Source organism: Oryx dammah, unplaced genomic scaffold (genome assembly GCF_014754425.2).
Source record: "Oryx dammah isolate SB20612 unplaced genomic scaffold, SCBI_Odam_1.1 HiC_scaffold_12, whole genome shotgun sequence".
NCBI lineage: Eukaryota > Metazoa > Chordata > Mammalia > Artiodactyla > Bovidae > Oryx > Oryx dammah.
In genome coordinates this window covers 667,120-690,439 of record NW_024070196.1, presented here as the reverse complement: position 1 = coordinate 690,439, position 23,320 = coordinate 667,120, and the positions used below count along the sequence as shown (strand labels likewise).

The following is a 23,320-nucleotide window of genomic DNA, read 5'->3' as shown; positions in this document are numbered from 1 at the left end:
TACTGTCTGAGCTACCAGGGAAGTCGGTAATGCCATCCAAGCATCTCATCGTCTGTTCCCACCCCTTCTCCTGTCCTCAATCTCTCCCAGCATCCGGGTCTTTTCCAATGAGTCAGCTCTTCTCATCAGGTGGCCAAAGTACTGGAACTTCAGCTTCAGCATCAGTCCTTCCAATAGGCTTGATTTCCCCTAGGATTGACTGGTTTGATCTCCTTGCAATCTAAGGACCACTCAAGAGTCTTCTCCGGCACCACAGTTCAAAAGTATCAATTCTTCAGCACTCAGTCTTCATTACGGTCCAACTTTCACATCAGTTCATGACTACTGGAAAAACCAAAGCTTGGACTATACAGATCTTTGTCAGGAAAGTGATGTCTCTGCTTTTTATTAATAATTATTAATACATTAATAAGTAAACCATCTAGATTTGTCATAGCTTTCCTTCCAAGGAGCAAGTGTCTTTTAATTTCATGGCTGCACTCACCATGTGTAGTGGTTTATAAAATAAAATCTGGAGCCCATGAAAAAATATCTGTCATCGCTTCTACTACTTCCCCTTCTATTTGCCATGACGTGCTGGAACAGATGTCATGATCCTAGTTTTCATAATGTTGAATTTCAACTCAGCCTTTTCACTCTCATCAAGAGGCTCTTTAGTTCCTTTTTGCACATGTGTGCATGCTCAGTCATGCTCAGTAGCTTCAGTCATGTCTGACTCTCTGCGACCCCATGGACTGCAGCTCGTCAGGCTCTTCTGTTCATGGGATTCTCTAGGGAAGAATACTGGAGTGAATTGCCATGCACTGCTCCAGGGGATCTTCCCGACCCAGGAATCGAACTCAAGTTACCTGCATCTCCTGCACTGCAAGCAGATTCTTTACCGATGACCCACCAGGTAAGCCCAGTTCCTCTTCACTTCCTGCCATTAGAGCAGTATCATCTGCATATCTGAGATTATTGATATTTCTCCTGGCAATCTTGATTCTAGATTGTGACTCATCCAGCCTTCACATGGTGTACTCTGCATATGTTAAATAAGCAGGGTTACAATATACACCCTTGTCATATTCCTTTCCCAATGTTGAACCAGTTCCTGTCCCATTCTAACTGTTGCTTCTTGACCCTCATACGTTTCTCAGGAGACAGGTAAGGCCATCTGGGATTCCAGAATTTTCCACAATTTGTTGTGGTCCACACCGTCGAAAGCTTTAGCATAGACAGTGAAGCAGAAGTAGATGTTTTCCTGGAACTCCCTTGATTTCTACATAATCCAATGAATATTGACAATTTAAATCCAGCTTGCATATCTGGAAGTTCTCATTTGACATACTGTTAAAGCCTAGCTTGAAGGATTTTGAATCTTTTCTTGCTAGTGTGTGAAATGACTACAATTGTATGGTAATTTGAACCTTCTTTGGTATTGCCTTTCTTTGGGATTGGAATGCAAACTGACTGTTTCTAGTCCTGTGGCCACTGCTGAGTGGCCACAAATTTGCTGACATACTGACTGCAGCTTGTTAACAGCATCATCTTTTAAGATTTTAAATAGTTTAGCTGGAATTCCACCACCTCCACTAGCTTTGTTCGTAGTAATGCTTCCTAAGGCTCACTTGACTTCACGCTCCAGGATGTCCAGCTCTAGGTTTGCAACCACACCATCATAGTTATCCAGGTCATTAAGACTTTCTTGTATAGTTTTTCTGTGTATTCTTGCCACTTCTTCTTAATCTCTTCTATATCTGTTAGGTCCTTACCATTTCTGTCCTTTATCATGCCCATCCTTGCATGAAATGTTCCCTTAATATCTCCAATTTTCTTGAAGAGATCTCTCATCTTTCCCATTCTATTGTTTTCCTGTTTCTTTACATTGTTCATTTAAGGCTTTCTTATCTCTCCTTGCTGTTCTCTAAAACTCTGATTCAGTTGAGTATATCTTTCCCTTTCTCTCTTGCCTTTCACTCTTATTTCCTCAGCTCTTTGTAAAACTTCCTCAGACAACCACTTTGCCTTCTTTCATTTCTTTTTCTTTGGGATGGTTTTGGTCACTGCCTCCTATACAATGTTATGGACCTCTGTCCATAGTTCTTCAGGCACCCTCTCTACCAAATCTAATCTCATGAATCTAGTCATCACCTCCACTGTATAATCATAAGGGATTTGATTTAGGTTAAACCTGAAAGGTCTAGTTGTTTTCCCTACTTTCTTCACTTTAAGGTTGAATTTTGCAATAAGAAGCTTCCTCATTTGAGCATAAGAATCATTTTAGCAGGTAGCATTAACTCAGCAGAAGGCTTGCTTTGAAATATACTCTCCAGTAAGTCTACTCCCATCTTTAATATTCCCAGTATTTGAATGAAGCAAAGATGAAAGTGTGAATTAAGAGTTGCTTTCAAGGGTGGAATGGAAGCTGGTTTGCATGGCAGTCTCTAGGAAGACTCAGCCAAATGCTGTCCTCTCCTGCCAATCAGATGTGCTCAGGTAAGGATCACAGTGAGGGAGATAGTCATTAATGCATCCTGACGGGTTCCTGAGAAAAAAAAAGAGTAAGGCTTTCTCACTTTTTACAAACTGCTGTACGGTATGAAAGAGGTACTAAATGTGATGCAGTTAGCTCCTGGGAAAAGTGATGCCATGGCAGTGAGGGAAGAAATTCTCAGGTAGTTCAGGTCATTTTGTGAATAGCATGTGTCACTTCCTGGAAATATACTGGTTGGCCCAAAAGTTCATTTGGGTTTCCATAAAATGTTATGAAAAACCCAAACTTTGTGGCCAACTTTATAGTAAATAAACCCTGGAGCAGGAAATGGCAACCCATTACAGTATTCTTGCCTGGGAAATCCCATGGACAGAGGAGTCTGGTGGGCTACAGTCCATAGCGTCTCACAGAGTCAGACATGACTGAAGCAACAGCATACACATGCACTTCCCCAGAAGCATATTGTACGCCTTCCAACCTGGGCAGGGCTCATCATCTGGCGTTGAATCTTATGCCTTTTCATACTGTACGAGGTTCTCTAGGCAAGAATACTGGAGTGGGTTGCCATTTCTATGTCTAGTGGATCACATTTTGTCATAACTCTTCACGAAGACCTATTTGGGTGCCCCTGCTTGGCATGGCTCAAAGCTTCATTGAGTTGCTCAAGCCCCTTCGCCACAACAAGGCTGTGGTCCATGAAGGGGAAAAAAGAGACATACAAAAGGCACATGAAAAGACACTTAGCATCATTAATTGTTAGAGAAATGCAAATCAAGTAACAATGAGATACCAGTTCACACCTAGTAGAATGACTATGTCAAAATGACATAAAATAACCAGGTATTGATATAGGAAAATCAGAACCTTCATGTATTGATGGGAGGAATGTAAAATGGTGCAGCCACTTTAGAAAACAGTCAGGCATTTCCTAAACATGTTAAACTAAAAGTTACAATATGACCCAGCAATTTCATTGCTAGGACTGTATCTAAAAAAATGACAACATATGTCCTCACAAAAACTTGTACATGAATGTTCATAGCAGCATTGTTCATATCGTCAAAAAGTAGGAAGCAATCCAAATGTCTATCAGCTGGTGAATGGCTAAACTGTGGAATAGTCATATAGATAAATATTATTTGGCAGTAAAAATGAATTAGGTACTAATACATGCTACAACATGGATGAATCTTAAAAATATTATGCTAAATGAAAGAAGCCGATTAACAAAACACCACACATTGTATGATTCTCTATATATGAAATACTTAGAAAAGGCAAATCCATAGAAACAAAAAGTAGATTAGTGATTGCCAAGGGCTGCAGGAAATGAGGAAATGGAGAATAATTGCTAATGGGTACAGGGTTCCTCGTTAGGGAAATAAAAATGCTCTAAAATTGTCTGTGGTGATGGCTGCACAGAACTCTGAATACACTGTGTGAATTGTTTGGTGTGTGATATCTTTCTCAATAAACAAAACTTACTGTAATAAATATACTATAGTAAAAATAATAATAACAGTAAGGCTTCAGCCATTAAAATAAAAGAAGCAAGTTTTAGCATAGAGCTTGAGAACAGTATGACTGAAATCTCAGGGACAAAATCTATGATGTCAGTTCAATTATATTCTTCTTAATTACAGTGTATCAAAGGAAATTTTTAAAAAGCTGAAAATAAGATTAGAAATGTGAGTTCAAGGGGCCACTGACTTTATCTTTTTATGTCATTAGTAAGTCAGAAAATACATCCCTGTGGTATATATGCAACTTAAATTTTCAAAAATTAAATCATTGTCACATTCATGATAATGACAACATTTCAGAGCTGGAGCCCTAGTGACTGTCTATTTCAACTTGTGCTTTTTACAAAAATAAACCTTTCTAACATTTTTCATACCACTCCACCCTGCCTCCTCACCAGTATGCAAACATTAGCTTTTACTTAATGCAGCTCTAATAAGTTGTCTTCTGGAACATGTGTTTCAATGGTCTCAAGTTTGAAGTTTCCTTTGTCTTAAATTTTTCATATTACCTTCTTTTCAAGCTTAGCTCACTTGAATATTTGCTATAATGGTAGGTGGTGATGGTTTCCTTTGGTGATATACATACATCATAAACCTTTCAGCGTTTTTCCTTTTAATACATTTTCTAGGCAGTTATACAGAGCTAGAAAAGAATCAAGTGGCCATCTAAGAGCTCTTCATAATTGCCATTAATTAGTTCTTTCCCAGTGCCGGACTTTTAAAAAATTTAATATCTGAGCTTTAACATCTCACATTTAAAATCTGGGCTCAAATTTGGTGTGTCTACACTTCAAGACCAACTATTTCCCAATATTTGTTCCAATCTTGAAAAAAGGAGGAAGTCTTACAATTTACATTCCATAGTTCAAAGTATAAATTATTCCAAAAATTTACAAGTATTTAAAGACATAGATAGTTTTCCTCTTTCCATTTTCAACTTGCCAAATTTATTATATTTCCATATCAAATATTTTCTCTTCAGTGGAAATAAATCTTTTTGTGATATATTTTTGAAAGTCTGTATCTTACTTCATGTGGTATCATATAACAAGCTAGAATCACCTGAGGTACAAACATCCTTCAACAGTGAATTATGTATTAGGAGAAGTTTCCATGTGCTGTGCTTAGTCACTCAGTCGTGTCTGACTCTTGGTGACCCCACGGACTGTAGCCCTCCAGGCTCCTCTGTTCATTGGATTCTCCAGGCAAGAATACTGCAGTGGGTTGCCATTTCCTTTTCCAAAAGTCTCCATAACTATGAGAATAATAAAGGCATCACAACTGGGGCCAGTCATTTACAAAAATCATGCAAAATCTGAAGAGGTAAATTAATATCTAAGTAAACAGTGGGTGGGAGAAGGCACTGGCAACCCACTCCAGTACTCTTGCCTGGAAAATCCCATGGATGGAGGAGCCTGGTAGGCTGCAGTCCACGCGGTCGCGAAGGGTCGGACACGACTGATCGACTTCACTTTCACTTTTCATTTTCATGCATTAGAGAAGGACATGGCAACCCACTCCAGTATTCTTGCCTGGAAAATCCCAGAGACGGGGAAGCCTGGTGGGCTGCCGTCTATGGGGTCGCACAGAGTCGGACACGACTGAAGAGACTTAGCAGCAGCAGCAGCAAACAGTGGGTGAATCAAGCTGAAGATGTTTTCCATCATTATTATACATTCTCCTTTCTCACACACAGAATGGCTCAAAATAGTCGTGATAAAGTTTTACTAAATCTTTAATAAATATATCTTATCAAAGAAAATGAAGTTATAGTCTTCTGAAGAACAGATATGAAAAACAATCTACAGATTTACCACCTCGCCCTACCTATCTTTTCCTCTTTATCCCACTGTCACCACCCTCTTCTAAGTCCTCATCAAATTATGCCACTATTATTTCATTGGCTTCTTGGCTATTTTCCCTGCCTTCATTTTTGATACATCTGGCTTGATAATAAAATAATGAATTTTACTGAAACACCACTTTTCATAAAATCACCCTTATACTTAAAAGCTTACAGATGCCCCTGTTACCCATCATCTTTAAGGTTCTCTGCTCAACTCTGGGTTCCCCTGAACATGAACCTGCCTCCACTCAGACAGGCAGGTGTTCTGCATCTCATCAAGATGGGAAATATGGGAGGAGAATAAGGTTTGTGGAATAATAGTAATTCCTATTACTTATTAAAGATTATTGTGTGCCATGAGCCATTATTAGTATATTGCATGTGCTCTCTCATTCTCTCCCCACATAAATCATGCTTGAGAGGTTTGTTGGTTTTACAGAATAAACACTGAGTCACATAGAGTTTAAATATCTTCAGCAACGTTTCTAAACTATTAAATGGGACAGTTGGCAACCTATGTCTCCCTTACTCCAACACTCAAATTCTCCACCATGTGTTGAATTTCACTTACAGTGAAAGTGTCCACTAGGCAGATGAATACATAAATCTTAAATTTTAAGAAGAGAAATCAGATCAATATTTTGCAGTCATTGGCTTAGGTTAGCTGTACCTATCTCTAAGAATGAGCATATCCACAGAGAAAGTGTATAATAAAAAGAAGGAAAAAAACAAGAACAGAACTCTGAGCAATGCTACCACTTGAAGGCTGAAGAGAAGAAAGGGGGACCTGGGAAGTGACTGAGAATATATGAGGAGAACCAGGAGAGTTACTCAACACAAGTCAAAGAAAAGGAATTTCAAGTCACAGTAAAAGATCATGATCAACTCATAAAGCAAAAAAAATTAAATAAGGTCAAGTAAGATAAAAAATGAAAACTGCTCACTGAAATTTTTAGTTAAGACCTAGGGTGACTCAAAACTTGTCATCCAAACCTGGACAGTTTTGAGAGTGAAAGAGAGCTCCAGTAGCAAATACCTCTGGATCATGAAATATTGTCCCGTGCAAACCAGGACATAAGGACACCCTGCTAAGGGGTCACCAGTCCCCTTCATGCAAACAGTTCCAATAGAAAGAAGCAGTGCGAGCCACACTGTTGTGCATTCAGAAGGAAAGTGTGATGAAGACTAGTCTTTCAAGAACTTCAGTTTGATTGATGGGTAACAAAAAGGTTAGTGTTGTAGTGGACTACTTCCTCCACTTCCAACTATTCATGCTCTAACCTATTAATCATCCTCAGCAATCATTATTTTAAAAAACACAGTGTGAGAGGATGTTTTATTGAATAGGTACATTTTTAGGTACATAAAAATTAATGTGACCATGTGAAGGTGTGTATTTAGGGAATTAAATTTATGCAACACATGTTATTTATGTAGTATATGTAAAGCTCAAAAATAAAGCTTTTTAATTTCTAGTCTCATAGCCAAGAATTATGAATTACTAATTGGCTATAATAGGCAGTGATTTGAACTAGAATTTCTTAGTCACTTATTTCTTAAAACAAATAATGCCGGCAAAACCTGTTTCTAACACCTCAGTGTGTTATCCCATATTCGTTATCCAACAGAACTGTACCTTTTGAAACAGCTAATGCCAGATGGTCTCCTCAATAAAAAACAGCAGGAGGCAACATATTAATGCTATTCAGCAAGCAAGTCTGCAGACACTCAACCAATGAAATTAGTCTTCAGTTGCTAAGCCATCCTGTCACCATGGCAACATCTAGTTCAGAAAAAAATATTGGATTTTCAAGTTTAAAGGGCCACCCATCTTAAAATTTCAGTATGCTTCAAGCTTATGATGATCATACTTCAGCTAAAAGAACTGCCTAGATTTTCTCAGTCATCTCAAATCAGACCTACCCATTTGCCCTTTCACTTAAAAATATTTATTTACACTCAGTTTGTAACTTTATTGACTTCCTAGATAAACACATCCCATTTAAAGGTGTTTTTGTGTATATATATTTATGTGCACATACTTGCAGGCTAATAGTTGTAAATATAATGACAAATGTTACTGCCTTAGAAAATTTTCACTGGTACATACTCTTATCAGTCTGTTATTATATCTGATTAAAGAGAATAAGCAAAGAAATAAATAATGTGGTAGGACCAGAATGACATTCTTATTATTACTTGAGATACCTAATATGAACATTCAAAGTAACAATTAAGTCTTATTTTTAAAACAGCTTCATATTTAAGTTGAAGTGATAATTTGCTCAAGGAAAATGATCTTATTTTACCTCATGAAAATGCAGAGAATCTGAACTAATGTTTGGAAATACATTGTAGAATCAAGATATGATGAAGAGGTGGAGAGGAGGCTTATTTTGGAAGCAAGGACACAGGGTATCTTAGAACATGGCAGCAACTCCCACTCAAATCACACGGTAAGAAGAATTCTCCAAAATGAAAGAAAGGCGAGAAGAAAGGAGATAATTCAGAAGAAGGAAAGAGGAAGAAGCAAATGGTGTCTCATGTACTTATTTTTATATTTAGCTAACAATGTAGTTATATATATTTTTCATATCTTGTTTTGCCACTTATAAGCCTGTGATCTCTCAGGTAAGGGAATAAATCACTTATCTCTCTGTGCTTTAGCTTCCTAATTTATAGACTAGGGATAATAGTAGTACCAGCTCCACAGGGGTTGAGGATGAGATGAGTTAAGCTTTTAAATACTACTTGATATGTACTGAGCATTACTTAACTATGAGGGGGGAAAAGTATATTCAATTGTACATTTTGCAACATTTAAATTTTCTGTTTAATCTTTCTATTTCATCTTTGATTTTTTTCCTACTTCTACTGTTTCCTAATTTTTTTTTCTATGTTTGCCTCTCTTTCTTCTTTTATTTTGTTATATTTCAGTCTGTCTTAATCTTTTTAGCCATCTTTTATTATCTTAACTTCCTATCTGAGATTTCCTGTATTTGATGGCTCACTTCCTAGGAGATACCGCAAAGCCAAGTTGTAGGAGTTACAACAGGCAGACTGACGCCAGGCCACAAGCCATGGTTGTGACGCCGACAGCTCCTACATCACTTCTGTCACCTCCCCCTAATTAAAGATGACTTCAGGAACTTATCCCAGGAAACAAAAACCTCACCGTGCAAAAAAATACAGCTGATGGTCTGAAAAGTTTTTTTCATGAAAACTGTTGTATTTGAAATTTCCGCATAAGAGCACATATGTATGTGCACACACACACACACACACTTTCCCTTTGAAGGGAGGAGAAAAGAGCAAAGTCAATGGGACATCTGTGAGGTGCCTCCTTTTTGTGGGGAGAAAAACGTTGCAATGGTCTTAGAACAACTGACTGGATAGAGGTCAATATAATTTTTCATTTATCATACTTAAGAGAAGGCCAGAATTCCACATCTCAGAATTAGCCAGGCCCTCTGGCCCTTGCATGCCTGACTGGGCCATCACATCCTGCTTCTGAAGTACTCCAGGCACCCATGGGTCCTGCACGTAATGGATTAGCACCTTCTAGAATTAACATTTCCCAAGGGTCCTGTACAATTCCCTACATGGGAAAAAATAGCTAATACCTTTGAACTACATAGAATGCACAGCATTTATGATTTCAAGGTCTATCGTAAGTGTCTATTTAGCTTCTAAACTGAATATATACTTAACAGAAAGCAAGAAAAAAACGAAAGCTGATTCACAGTCTTCTCTTTATTCTAATCCATTTACATAAAAGGACTTGGAATGATGGCAATAAGTCACTGTTTATTAGTCTGACAAAAAGAAATGGCTGCTAATAAAACTGCCCAAAGGATCCCAGCATTACTTACTGACCCCTACTACACACAGAATTCTTGCTCCCCAACCTTCTTCCTGCCCTTGCACCTGATTAGGCTCTGGGCTCCCACTCTCTTAATGCCCAACAGCTACGACTGTACACAGACCAAAAGAAGATTTAAGTAATTATCTGCATCATTCACAGCAAACACTTTCACCTGAAATAACATGGTCATCAAAAGGTAAGTTATTTATCCCAAATTAACTGAAACTACCTTGTCATTTCACTGTGTTATTAGCCCCCTTCCTGCTCATGAAAATACAGCCTCTCATACAAACATCAGTCTGAAGATATGGGCATGTTTTTTGTTTGTCCATATCCTGATTACAAATTACCAACAGAATTTTTATCATCTACTCATCTCGGTAGAGTTTCTCAAATGGTAAGAAACAAAACAAAAAATTTCAACTATATTTTATATTCTTAAATTCCTGCAATAATGAGTTCCACTATTCCCTGAATAATAATTTAAGGACACACTTTACTCCAAGCATAGTTCTTATATATATTTATTCTTTTACTATAGGCTATTTATTAGATATGCAACATAATATCAATAATTCTTACACCATTGTAATGTGTTATAAAAGATTCACAAATATGGATATAAAGTTCTTTTTATTTTTAATTGGAGTATAATTGCTTTACAATGTTGTGTTAGTTTCTGCTGTACAACAATGTGAATCATCTATATGTATACATAAATCCCCTTCCTGTTAGGCCTCATTTCCACCCTTCCCCATCCAACCCATCTAGGTCATCACAGAGAACTGAGCTTACCTCCCTGTGCTACACAACAGTTTCCCAATAGCTATCTAATGCCAAAAAGAAAACCCTCTTGCACTGTTGGTGGGAATGTAAATTGATGCAACCAGTATGAACAGAATGGATGTTCCTTAAAAAACTATAAATAAAACTACCATATGACCCAGAAATCCAACTACTGGGCATATACTCTGAGAAAAGCATAATGCAAAAAGACATATGTACCTGAATATTCACTGCAGCACTATTTACAACAGCCAAGACACGGAAGCAACTTAATCGTCCATCGAGAGATGAATGAATAAAGATGTGGTACAAATATACAATAGACTATTACTCAGCCATAAAAGGAACAAAATTGGGTTATTTGTAGTGATGTGGATGAACCAAGAGTCTGTCATACAGAGTGAAGTAAGTCCGAAAGAGAAAAATAAATATTATCAGTTCAGTTCAGTTCAGTCACTCAGTCGTGTCCGACTCTTTGCGACCCCATGAATCACAGCACGCCAGGCCTCCCTGTCCATCACCAACTCCTGGAGTTCACTCAGACTCACGTCCATCGAGTCAGTGATGCCATTCAGCCATCTCATCCTCTGTCGTCCCCTTCTCCTCCTGCCCCCAATCCCTCCCAGCACCAGAGTCTTTTCCAATGAGTCAACTCTTCACATGAGGTAGCCAAAGTATTGGAGTTTAGCTTTAGCATCGGTCCTTCCAATGAACACCCAGGACTGATCTTTAGGATGGACTGGTTGGATCTCCTTGCAGTCCATATTAATGCATATATATGAAATCTAGAAAAATGATACTGGAGATGCAGACATAGGGGATAGACTTATAGGCACCATGGGGGAAAGAGAAGGCAGGGCAAATTGAAATACTGGAAATAAAGGAACTCTCAAGAGTCTTCTCCAATACCACAATTTAAAAGCATCAATTCTTTGGCACTCAGCTTTCTTCACAGTCCAACTCTCACATCCATACATGACCACTGGAAAAACCATAGCCTTGACTAGACGGACCTTTGTTGGCAAAGTAATGTCTTTGCTTTTCAATATGCTGTGTAGGTTGGTCATAACTTTCCTTCCAAGGAGTAAGCGTCTTTTAATTTCATGACTGCAATCACCATCTGCAGTGATTTTGGAGCCCAAAGAAGTAAAGTCTGACACTGTTTCCACTGTTTGCCCATCTATTTCCCATGAAGTGATGGGACCAGATGCCATGATCTTCATTTTCTGAATGTTGAGCTTTAAGCCAACTTTTTCACTCTCTTCTTTCACTTTCATCAAGAGGCTTTTTAGTTCCTCTTTACTTTCTGCCATGAGGGTGGTGTCATCTGCATATCTGGGGTTACTGATATTTCTCTCGGCAATCTTGATTCCAGCTTGTGCTTCTTCCAGTCCAGCATTTCTCATGATGTACTGTGCATATAATTTAAATAAGCAGGGTGACAGTATACAGTATGCCAAAATGATTTAACCTCAATCCTTTCTGGATTTCTTGCCTCTCAACATACTTTCCCACCACCCAAGTCCTATTATTCTACCTGGAAACACAGACCCATTTACAGATTATAGATCAGGAAACTGCACTAAAGAATTGAACATACACTAAGTTATATTACTGTACACACCAGCACAGACTGCAGTCCACATAAATAATTCATGACTCTTGGCATTGAAACATGTATAATATCATATATGAAACGAATCACCAGTCCAGCTTCGATGCATGATACTGGATGCTTGGGGCTGCTGCACTGAGACGACCCAGAGGGATGGTACGGGGAGGGAGGAGGGAGGGGGGTTCAGGATGGGGAACACGTATATGCCTGTGGTGGATTCATGTTGATGTATGGCAAAACCAATACAATATTGTAAAGTAATTAACCTCCAATTAAAATAAATAAATTTATATTTTAAAATAATAATAATAATTCATGACCCTTATTGGCCACAGAATAAATAGTTATATTTATCCCCCATCTGTATACATTACTGTAGGGAATATTTTGAGAATAATGCCCAAACTCCTATATCAGGAAATGGGTTCTAGCTTTCAAGGCTATATAATAAGCTTGAGCACATTGTTTAAAAATCTCTCTGAAACAATTTATTCATTTTTAAAATAAGAGTATTCCTTTCAGCTAAGGAAAAAACCTATAATTCAGTGTTTCACAATTTTACATAACATTAATGAAGATTGGGATTAACATAAGGAGTAATTCAAAATAAATTTAACCTAATCAAAAATGTTTAATTATAAATTGTAAATAATAAATCTTCATAGTGAAATTTTCTCCCAAAAAGCATTCAACAAACTACACAATCATATTTAAGTGTTAGAAAAGAGTAGCTAGATGAATGTTCTAGAGGGGCTGCAGTACATGAAGAAAAACTGGGTTGCATCTTCCTTCAATAACTCACACTATAGCACTTTTCTTGTTGTGGTTTTTATTTTGTTGTTAAATACAGTTTGTGAAATGCATAAATGGGTTGTATGTAACTGCTGGAAACTGGCCTAATAAAACCAAAATTACTTGACATATTTTTACTCTGTGCCTTTAAGAGAGTGTTCAGCAATAGCTACCTTGAGGGAAAATAATAGATACCTTGAGGGGCTTCCCTGGTGGCTCAGATGGTAAGGAATCTGCCTGCAATGCAGGATACCCAGGTTTGATCCCTGGGTTGGGAAGATCCCCTGGAAATGGCAACCCTCTCTAGTATTCTTGCCTAGAGAATCCCATGGACAGGAGGGCCTGGCAGGCTACAGTCTGTGGGGTTGCAAAGAGGCAGACATAACTGAGCAACTAACCCTGAGGGGAAAGGAATTGTTTCTCTACCTTGAGGCGAAAGGAATCATTACCTACTACAATGTAATACATATTATATGCTTAATATAATTACACTTACATGATAACCATATCATTATACATATATATATATACATATCTGTTGTTGTTGTTCAGTCACCAAGTCATGTCTGACTCTTTGTCCCTCACCATCTCCTGGAGTTTGCCCAAGATCATGTCTATTGAATCAGTGATGTTATCCAACCACCTCATCCTCTGTTACCCTCTTCTCCTTCTGCCTTCAATCTTTTCCAGAATTAGAGTCTTTTTCAACGAGTTGGCTCTTCACATCAGGTGGGCAAATCTTCAGTCATCAGTTGTTCCAACAAGTATTCAGGGTTGATTTCCTCTAAAATTAACTGGCTTGATCTCCTTGCTGTCCAAGGGACTCTTAAGAGTCTTCTCCAGCACCACAGTTCAAAAGCATCAATTCTTCAGCGCTCTGCCTTCCTTATGGTCTAGCTCTCACATGCCTATGTGACTACTAGAAAGACCATAGCCTTGACTATATGACCTTTGTTGGCAAAGTGATGTCTTTGCTTTTTAATACACTGTCTAGGTTTGTCATAGCTTTCTTTCCAAGAAGCAATCGTCTTCTAATTTCATGGCTGCAGTCAACATCTGTAGTGATTTTAGAGTTCAAGAAGAGGAAATCCTTCACTGTTTCCACCTTATCCCCTTCTATTTGCCATGGGTGTTCACTGGAAGGACTGATGCTAAAGCTGAAACTCCAATACTTTGGCTACCTCATGCGAAGAGTTGACTCATTGGAAAATACTCTGATGCTGGGAGGAATTGAGGGCAGGAGGAGAAGGGGACAACAGAGGATGAGATGGCTGGATGGCATCACCGACTAGATGGACATGAGTTTGAGTGAACTCCGGGAGTTGGTGATGGACAGGGAGGCCTGGAGTGCTGTGATTCATGGGATTGCAAAGAGTCAGACACGACTGAGCAACTGAACTGAACTGAACTGAATGGGACCAGATGCCATGATTTTAGTTTTTTTTTAATATTGAGTTTCAAGCCAACTGTTTCACTCTCCTCTTTCACCCTTATCCCATTCATGAATCACTGCCTTGTCATGGTGAAGGGTTGCATAACTCAATGAAGCTGTGAGCCATGCCATGCAGGGCTCCCCAAGACAGATAAGACATAGTTCAGACAAAATGTGATCCACTGGAGAAGGGAATGGCAAACCACTCTCGTATACTTGCCATGAGAACCCCATGAACTGTATAAAAAGCAAAAAGATATATACGTATCTGTCCAAAGGACTCTCAAGAGTCTTCTCCAACACCGTAGTTCAAAAGCATGTATATATCATAACCTCCATCTCAAATAGTTCTACCCTCATGATGAGAGAAATCAACCCTAAAGGACAACACCACAAAAACTATACTATCTCTAACAAGGTGGAAATTTCAAGTTAATGGAATGTGTCATTATTTCACATTAATGGAATATAATTATATGTCACAATGCTAACTGAATATAGCTATGACATCACCATTGGGATAGTGGAGAAAAAGACATAAGATGCATCAGTGATCTTATACTGGCCCAGAACGAAGTCCTCTAATCTTCTTTCCAGATGTGGTTCATCCTTTAAGACCTGCTCAAATCCCCACCTCCTTCTGAACCCCTTCCTTTGATGATCTCTGTCAACTTTACCATATAAATGGAATTATACCTTCATATTAAGTACCCTGTTAAAAACTGCTGTGTGCTGTTCCTTTTGTAAGTTATCTCTTCAGTGTTCGGAATGTCACTAAAACAGCAGGCACTTCGCTATTCTTGTGAAGTACATTACAGATACAAATATAATAGCACACACAGTAATGAAAGCTGTGCTTCACTCTGCCCTGCACTAGTCAAGACTTTGAGTTTTAAGTGTGAACTGGCTTAAAAGCATTTCTATCTGGTAAATGCCTTCAATTTTCTCAGTAATTTGTACAATTAGGGTGATTTATACCTGCAACATTAGGAAAACTAAGATCATGGCATCTGGTCCCATCACTTCATGGGAAATAGATTGGGAAACAATGGAAACAAGGTCAGACTTTATTTTGCGGGGCGGGGGGAGGTCCAAAGGCACTGCAGATGGTGATTGCAGACATGAAATTAAAAGACGCTTAGTCCTTGGAAGAAAAGTTATGACCAAACTAGATAGCATATTCAAAAGCAGAGACATTACTTTGCCAACAAAGGTCCATCTAGTCAAGGCTATCGTTTTTCCAGTGGTCATGTATGGATGTGAGAGTTGGACTGTGAAGAAAGCTGAATGCCAAAGAATTGATGCTTTTGAATTGTGGTGTTGGAGAAGACTCTTGAGAGTCCCTTGAACAGCAAGGAGATCCAACCAGTCCATCCTAAAGGTGATCAGTCCTGGGTGTTCATTGGAAGGACTGATGTTAAAGCTGAAACTCCAATACTTTGGCCACCTCATGCAAAGAGTTGACTCATTAGAAAAGACTCCGATGCTGGGAGGGATTGGGGGCAGGAGGAGAAGGGGACGACTGAGGATGAGATGGCTGGATGGTATCACTGACTCGATGGATGTGAGTCTGAGTGAACTCCGGAAGTTGGTGATGGACAGGGAGGCCTGGCAAGCTGGGATTCATGGGATCGCAAAGAGTTGGACACGACTGAGCGACTGAACTGAACTGAACTGAACTGATACCTGCAAGGTTAATATGACATAAAAATACTAAAGTGTTACCACCTTGTTCTGGAAACAGGACATCATGGAAAGTCTGGCATGAACTAGCTACAAAGGAAAGCCTTTTTGGCTTCTTCAAAATGCTGGTAAGGGTATGAATGTTTTACTTATGCTACTGTCTTTACAGAGGCTATAAACACATTATCTTTATTCTATAAATTTTGGGGGAAATACCATCCAGCCTCACCCTCTGTAGATTCATTTCAGAAACACGTTTTCGTTCATTCCCTCTCCTTGTGCAAACATGGCATAGAATTACTGCAGCCAATGATTCAGCCTCAATGTTAAAAAAACAACAGCAACGATACAAGTTTTAAAACTATTCAGGAAAAATGCTTGATGTTCCTGAAAGTTATGTGTCATTTTTAAAAATATACTTTGTGCAAACTGAAACAGAGTCCAAAGAGAAGGGAAAATATTTGTTAGAATAATACAAGGTGCCAAAAAGCGATTTGAATCAACTATGAAAAGCACACCAAAAGATCTAGAAATAATGTAAAAGATGTCCCAGAAATATTAAAGACATTTATCACATACTTCATGGCTTTTATCATTAGTTCAAGACCTAGAGTTGTCCTCAACATACAGCACCTCATGTAGACATCAGAGTGAAATTAATTCTGTCAATGAGATTTCTCCAGGTCGTCCACAGGTAACAGTGAAGAATGACAAATTAGGCACTAAGGTGGGTTAGAAAAGTATGTGAGAATGTGTAAAATACACATATGAACCAGTTCCCCATGGATACTGAAATATGACTACACAGACTTAACAAAATGTGCAATATTTTAAGACTCAAACTGTTCCTTCTACAGCTGTTAAAAATAACTTCCTTAAAAAATAAACACCTGAAGTTACCTGCCTTTTTTACAGTGTAACTGTTCTTAATATATTCACTAAGATTTTTCAAAATGTAAGTAACAGCAATTTATGTGCCTTTTAACAGGGAATTAACATCATTGTGACAAGGTCTCTAAAAAACAAGATAATCCACATTTCTAATTTTTCTCTTAAATACCTCTTTTCAAAAACAGGCAAACCCTTCTTGGATATTTCAGTTCAGTTCAGTCGCTCAGTCGTGTCCGACTCTGCGACCCCATGAATTGCAGCACGCCAGGCCTCCGTCACTCACCATCTCCCGGAGTTCACTCAGACTCACGTCCATCGAGTCAGTGATGCCATCCAGCCATCTCATCCTCGGTCATCCCCTTCTCCTCCTGCCCCCAATTCCTCCAAGCATCAGAGTCTTTTCCAATGAGTCAACTCTTCACATGAGGTGGCCAAAGTACTGGAGCTAGCATCATTCCTTCCAAAGAAATCCCAGGGTTAATCTCCTTCAGAATGGACTGGTTGGATCTCCTTGCAGTCCAAGGGACTCTCAAGAGTCTTCTCCAACACCACAATTCAAAAGCATCAGTTCTTCGGCACTCAGACTTCTTCACAGTCCAACTCTCACATCCATACATGACCACAGGAAAAACCATAGCCTTGACTAGATGGACCTTAGTTGGCAAAGTAATGGCTCTGCTTTTGAATATGCTATCTAGGTTGGTCATAACTTTTCTTCCAAGGAGTAAGTGTCTTTTAATTTCATGGCTGCAGTCAACATCTACAATGATTTTGGAGCCTAAAAAGATAAAGTCTGACACTGTTTCCACTGTTTCCCCATCTATTTCCCATGAAGTGATGGGACCAGATGCCATGATCTTCGTTTTCTGAATGTTGAGCTTTAAGCCAACTTTTCGCTCTCCTCTTTCACTTTCATCAAGAGGCTTTTTAGCTCCTCTTCACTTTCTGCCATAAGGGTGGTGTCATCTGCATATCTGAGGTTATTGATATTTCTCCCTGAAATCTTGATTCCAGCTTGTGTTTCTTCCAGCCCAGTGTTTCTCATTATGTACTCTGCATATAAGTTAAATAAGCAGGGTGACAATATATGGCCTTGATGTGCTCCTTTTCCTATTTGGAACCAATCTGTTGGTCCATGTCCAGTTCTAACTGTTGCTTCCTGACTTGCATACAGTTTCTCAAGAGGCGGGTCAGGTGGTCTGGTATTTCCATCTCTTTCAGAATTTTCCACAGTTGATTGTGATCCACACAGTCAAAGGCTTTGGCATAGTCAAGAAAGCAGAAATAGATGTTTTTCTGGAACTCTCTTGCTTTTTCCAATGTCCAGCAGATGTTGGCAATTTGATCTCTGGTTCCTCTGCCTTTTCTAAAACCAGCTTGAACATCTGGAAGTTCATGGTTCACATAGTGCTGAAGCCTGGCTTGGAGAATTTTGAGCATTACTTTACTAGCGTGTGAGATGAGTGCAATTGTGTGGTAGTTTGAGCATTCTTTGGCATTGCCTTTCTTTGGGATTGGAATGAAAACTGACCCTTTCCAGTCCTGTGGCCACTGCTGCATTTTCCAAATTTTCTGGCATATTGAGGGGAGCACTTTCACAGAATCATCTTTCATGATTTGAAACAGCTCCACTGGAATTCCATCTCCTCCACTAGCTTTGTTCATAGTGATGCTTTCTAAGGCCAACTTGACTTCACATTCCAAGATATCTGGCTCTAGATTAGTGATCACATCATCATGATTATCTGGGTTGTGAAGATCTTTTTTGAACAGTTCTTCCATGTATTCTTGCCACCTCTTCTTAATATCTTCTGCTTCTGTTAGGTCCAGACCATTTCTGTCCTTTATCGAATCCATCTTTGCATGAAATGTTCCCTTGGTATCTCTAATTTTCTTGACGAGATCTCTAGTCTTTCCCATTCTGTTGTTTTCCTCTATTTCTTTGCATTGATCACTGAAGAAGGCTTTCTTATCTCTTCTTGCTATTCTTTGGAACTCTGCATTCAGATGCTTATATCTTTCCTTTTCTTCTTTGCTTTTTGCCTCTCTTCTTTTCACAGCTATTTGTAAGGCCTCCCCAGACAGCCATTTTGCTTTTCTTGCATTTCTTTTCCATGGGGATGGTCTTGATCCCTGTCTCCTGTACAATGTCATGAACCTCAGTCCATAGTTCATCAGGCACTCTATCTATCAGATCTAGGCCCTTAAATCTATTTCTCACTTCCACTGTATAATCATAGGGGGTTTGATTTAGGTCATACCTGAATGGTCTAGTGGTTTTCCCTATTTTCTTCAATTTCAGTCTGAATTTGGTAATAAGGAGATCATGATTGAGCCACAGTCAGCTCCTGGTCTTGTTTTTGTTGACTGTATAGAGCTTCTCCATCTTTTGCTGCAAAGAATATAATCAATCTGACTTCAGTGTTGACCATCTGGTGATGTCCATGTGTACAGTCTTCTCTTGTGTTGTTGGAAGAGGGTGTTTGCTATGACCAATGCATTTTCTTGGCAAAACTCTATTAGTCTTTGCCCTGCTTCATTCTGCATTCCAAGGCCAAATATGCCTGTTACTCCAGGTGTTTCTTGACTTCCTACTTTTGCATTCCAGTCCCCTATAAGGAAAAGGACATCTTTTTTGGGTGTTAGTTCTAAAAGGTCTTGTAGGTCTTCATAAAACCGTTCAACTTCAGTTTCTTCAGTGTTACTGGTTGGGGCATAGACTTGGATAACTGTGATATTGAATGGTTTGCCTTGGAGACGAACAGAGATCATTCTGTCGTTTTTGAGATTGCATCCAAGTACTGCATTTCGGACTCTTTTGTTGACCATGATGGCTACTCCATTTCTTCTGAGGGATTCCTGCCCGCAGTAGTAGATATAATGGTCATCTGAGTTAAATTCACCCATTCCAGTCCATTTTAGTTCTCTGATTCCTAGAATGTCGACGTTCACCCTTGCCATCTCTTGTTTGACCACTTCCAATTTGCTTTGATTCATGGACCTGACATTCCAGGTTCCTATGCAATATTGCTCTTTACAGCATTGGATCTTGCTTCTATCACCAGTCACATCCACAACTGGGTATTATTTTTGCTTTGGCTCCATCCCTTCATTCTTTCTGGAGTTATTTCTTCACTGATCTCCAGTAGCATTTTGGGCACCTAATGACCTGGGGAGTTCCTCTTTCGGTATCCTATCATTTTGCCTTTTCATACTGTTTATGGGGTTCTCAAGGCAAGAATACTGAAGTGGCTTGCCATTCCCTTCTCCAGTGGACCACATTCTGTCAGACCTCTCCACCACGACCCACCCGTCTTGGGTTGCCCCGCAGGCATGGCTCTTTAAGTCCCCATAAAGATAAATATTATCTAATTCCTTACTTGTGATAGGTATGAAAAAGCTGTTTATTTAAGACCCATGTCTCTTATGTCTCCTGCATTGGCAGGCAAGTTCTTTACCACTAGCGTCACCTGGAGAGTCCATCCACTGGCTATACAACATGTCTATTAAGCTCAACATTCATGAAAGAGTGAATCCAAGACCAATACCCAAATACACATTTCAGTACACTAAGGAACCGCCTGAGAGGGTGACTGGCAGATAAAGGAAAATAGCATGTACATCATGAATATTCAGTAACTATTCCCTAAATTAAATTGACAGTACAAGCTATATTAACAAAAGCCTATAGTTTCTTTTCATCTTGCAAAGTTGATTCCAGCTTAGAATGCTACATAGAAATTTTTATAATGGTTATGAGAAAAGGTTGTTTTAAAAATTACCCCTTGGCCAGGAAGGGAAACATACGAAGTATTTAGGACACTATCAGGGAGGTGATGGTTCAACCTGTATATTCAAGTTATCCTACCCTGAACTCATTGTCAAAGCTTATGATTTGTACAATTTGCTGAACTGAGCACTAGAAAAAAGACATTTCTTGGGGGACAAAAATTAGAGCATGGAAATGAAGGGAAATTTTTTGTTTTTTTAATACTTTAGGCTATAGAGGAAGGGAAGTCAGGCAGGTCCACTCTGGCAGCATCACATGTAGGACTTACACATTTGAGTAGCTGCCTGTATGTGCAAATACATGAGATAATTGTTGCCTTTCCTAATTACCTTGACATGAATCACCACAGCAAGGGAATTTTTTTAGAATCCATAGAAGTCCTATTTAAAAAATAAGTAATCTGTGTCCACTTTTTAAATATTAAAATTTCTATTTGAAATCAAGTACCTTTAATATCAGCAGCATTATTATTATTGAACTATGGTGTCAGAGTCATTTCATAGTAAACAGATCTCTATTTAAAAAACAAAATATTTACTGGTAGTAGAAAGTTGTTTCAGGGTTTACTATCATAATTAACTTACTTATTTTTGGTTTTTTTTTAAGAATCAACTCTGTACAAAAGCTACCCTCAAAGTTACTAACTGTGAACAAAATCGAAGATAAATCATTCGACCTATTAAGAGACATTGACAACACAAACAGTCCCTTCTTCAAGGCCATATTGTATTAGAAAGAACTGGCTGCTAGAAGGCCTAGGAAAATTTCATCCTGAATTTCAAAAGAAACAGAAACATTCAGAGAGCAAAGGATTAGCAGCAATTCTCATAAGTAACATGCTTAGTTGCTTCAGTCGTGTCTAACTCTGTGCAACCTATAGCCACATGGACTGTAGCTTGCCAGGCTCCTCTGTCCATGGGCTTCTCCAGGCAGGAATGCTGGAGTGGGTTGCCAGGCCCTCCTTCAGGGGATCTTCCTGAGCCATGAATCAAACCTGGTTCTCCTGCATTGTACGCAGATTCTTTACCACTGAGCCACCAGGGAAGACCCAAATCTTTATGCTATCACTCTTCAAAGAATTGTGGAAACACAAAGAAAAGATCCCAGTGCAGGTAAGCAAATTAGGCAGGGGTGAGAAAGGATTCGAAGATCTTCCACTTATACTGAGTCAGTAAAGGAATAAAGCAATCAGGACCTGAGCATTTTCATTATAAATTCTTCAGAAAAATAAGTTAGTTTGCCAAAGTAATCCTGGAGTTGCCCTTGGTTTACTTAGCTACCTGAAGATACAGTCCTAAAGACATTCTCAAATAATGATGAACACTTTCACTGTTTCTACTTAATAAAGCAAAATAAGATGTCAAACTGAAGCAAGGAAGGAATGGCCTACATTTTAAAAATTGAGAGCAGACAAACACTTGTTAACAAGGATACCCAGATAACGTGAAGAAGTCCCTCAGAGTCTCCTGCTGGGCTCATGCAGATGGGCTTCCACTCTAACATCCAAGGGCTCCTGACATGACAAGCCAAGGAGGCCCCCTTCCAATGGGGAAAGCCAATGAACAAAGGCTAGACCAATTTGCAATCATGAAGACACATTTTAACAAATTAGCCCATGCTTTTAATAACTACATGAAAGCAAATTCATTAAATTATTTTCTATATTACTTTGGTCTCACAGCAGCCCTGTGAGGTTTGAGTTCTTAAAGTATTTCTATGGCAACCCATGTCAGTATTCTTGCCTGGGAAATCCCATGGACAGAGGGAGCCTGGCAGGCTACAGTCCATGGAGTCGCAAAAGAGTCAGACATGACTTAGCAAATAAACAACACCAATGATTTTATTGACAAGAAAAGGAGGTAAACAGAAGTTAAAGGCATGAAGCTACTTAACAATAAAAGAATTGGAATGCATTTGTCACTTTAATCTTTCCAGTCAAATGTATCTATCCTCAAAATCATGTTCTCAATTCAATAAGCACATCTTAAGAGATTATATGTCATTAAGTTAGCTTTTTATGGGCAAAAAAAAAAAAAAATTGGAAAACATATGCTCCACATCCCTGAGTAACTCCTTATTTGAGTGTCTCTGCTAAAGAATTACCAAATAAATCCCTCAAAATATGAAAATGAATAATAATAAGGACTGCAAGGAGATCCAACCAGTCCATCATAAAGGAAATCAGTCCTGAGTGTTCACTGAAAGGACTGATGTTGAAGCTGTAACTCCAATATTTTGGCCACCTGATGCGAAGAGCTGACTCACTTAAAAAAACCCTGATGTTGGGAAAGATTGAAGGCAGGAGGAGAAGGAAATGGCAGAGGGTGAGATGGTTGGATAGCATCACTGACACAATGGACATGAGTTTGGGTGGACTCCAGGATGGGGAGGCCTGGCGTGCTGCAGTTCATGGGGTCACAAAGAGTCAGACACAACTGAGTGACTGAACTGACTGACTTACTGAGTGCTACGCTTTTCAAATTAGTGTAATACCAGGTACAAGATAAGCTCCTTGGGGACAAAAAGAAGTTCCATGGTGAAAATACTGTAGGGTATACAGTTGGAGGTTTGAAACACACATTATCATATTTCAAGTCTTACCACACCCAAACCTATTTATT

The 23,320-nt window shown here is 38.9% G+C and overlaps 1 protein-coding gene across 1 annotated transcript in view; it reads right to left on the bottom strand.

Annotated features, from left to right (window-relative positions):
• The window catches only part of CPE (carboxypeptidase E), a 148,772-nt gene that overhangs the window by 119,824 nt on the left and 5,628 nt on the right, over nucleotides 1-23,320 (bottom strand). The gene's annotated exons all lie outside the window — the stretch shown is intronic.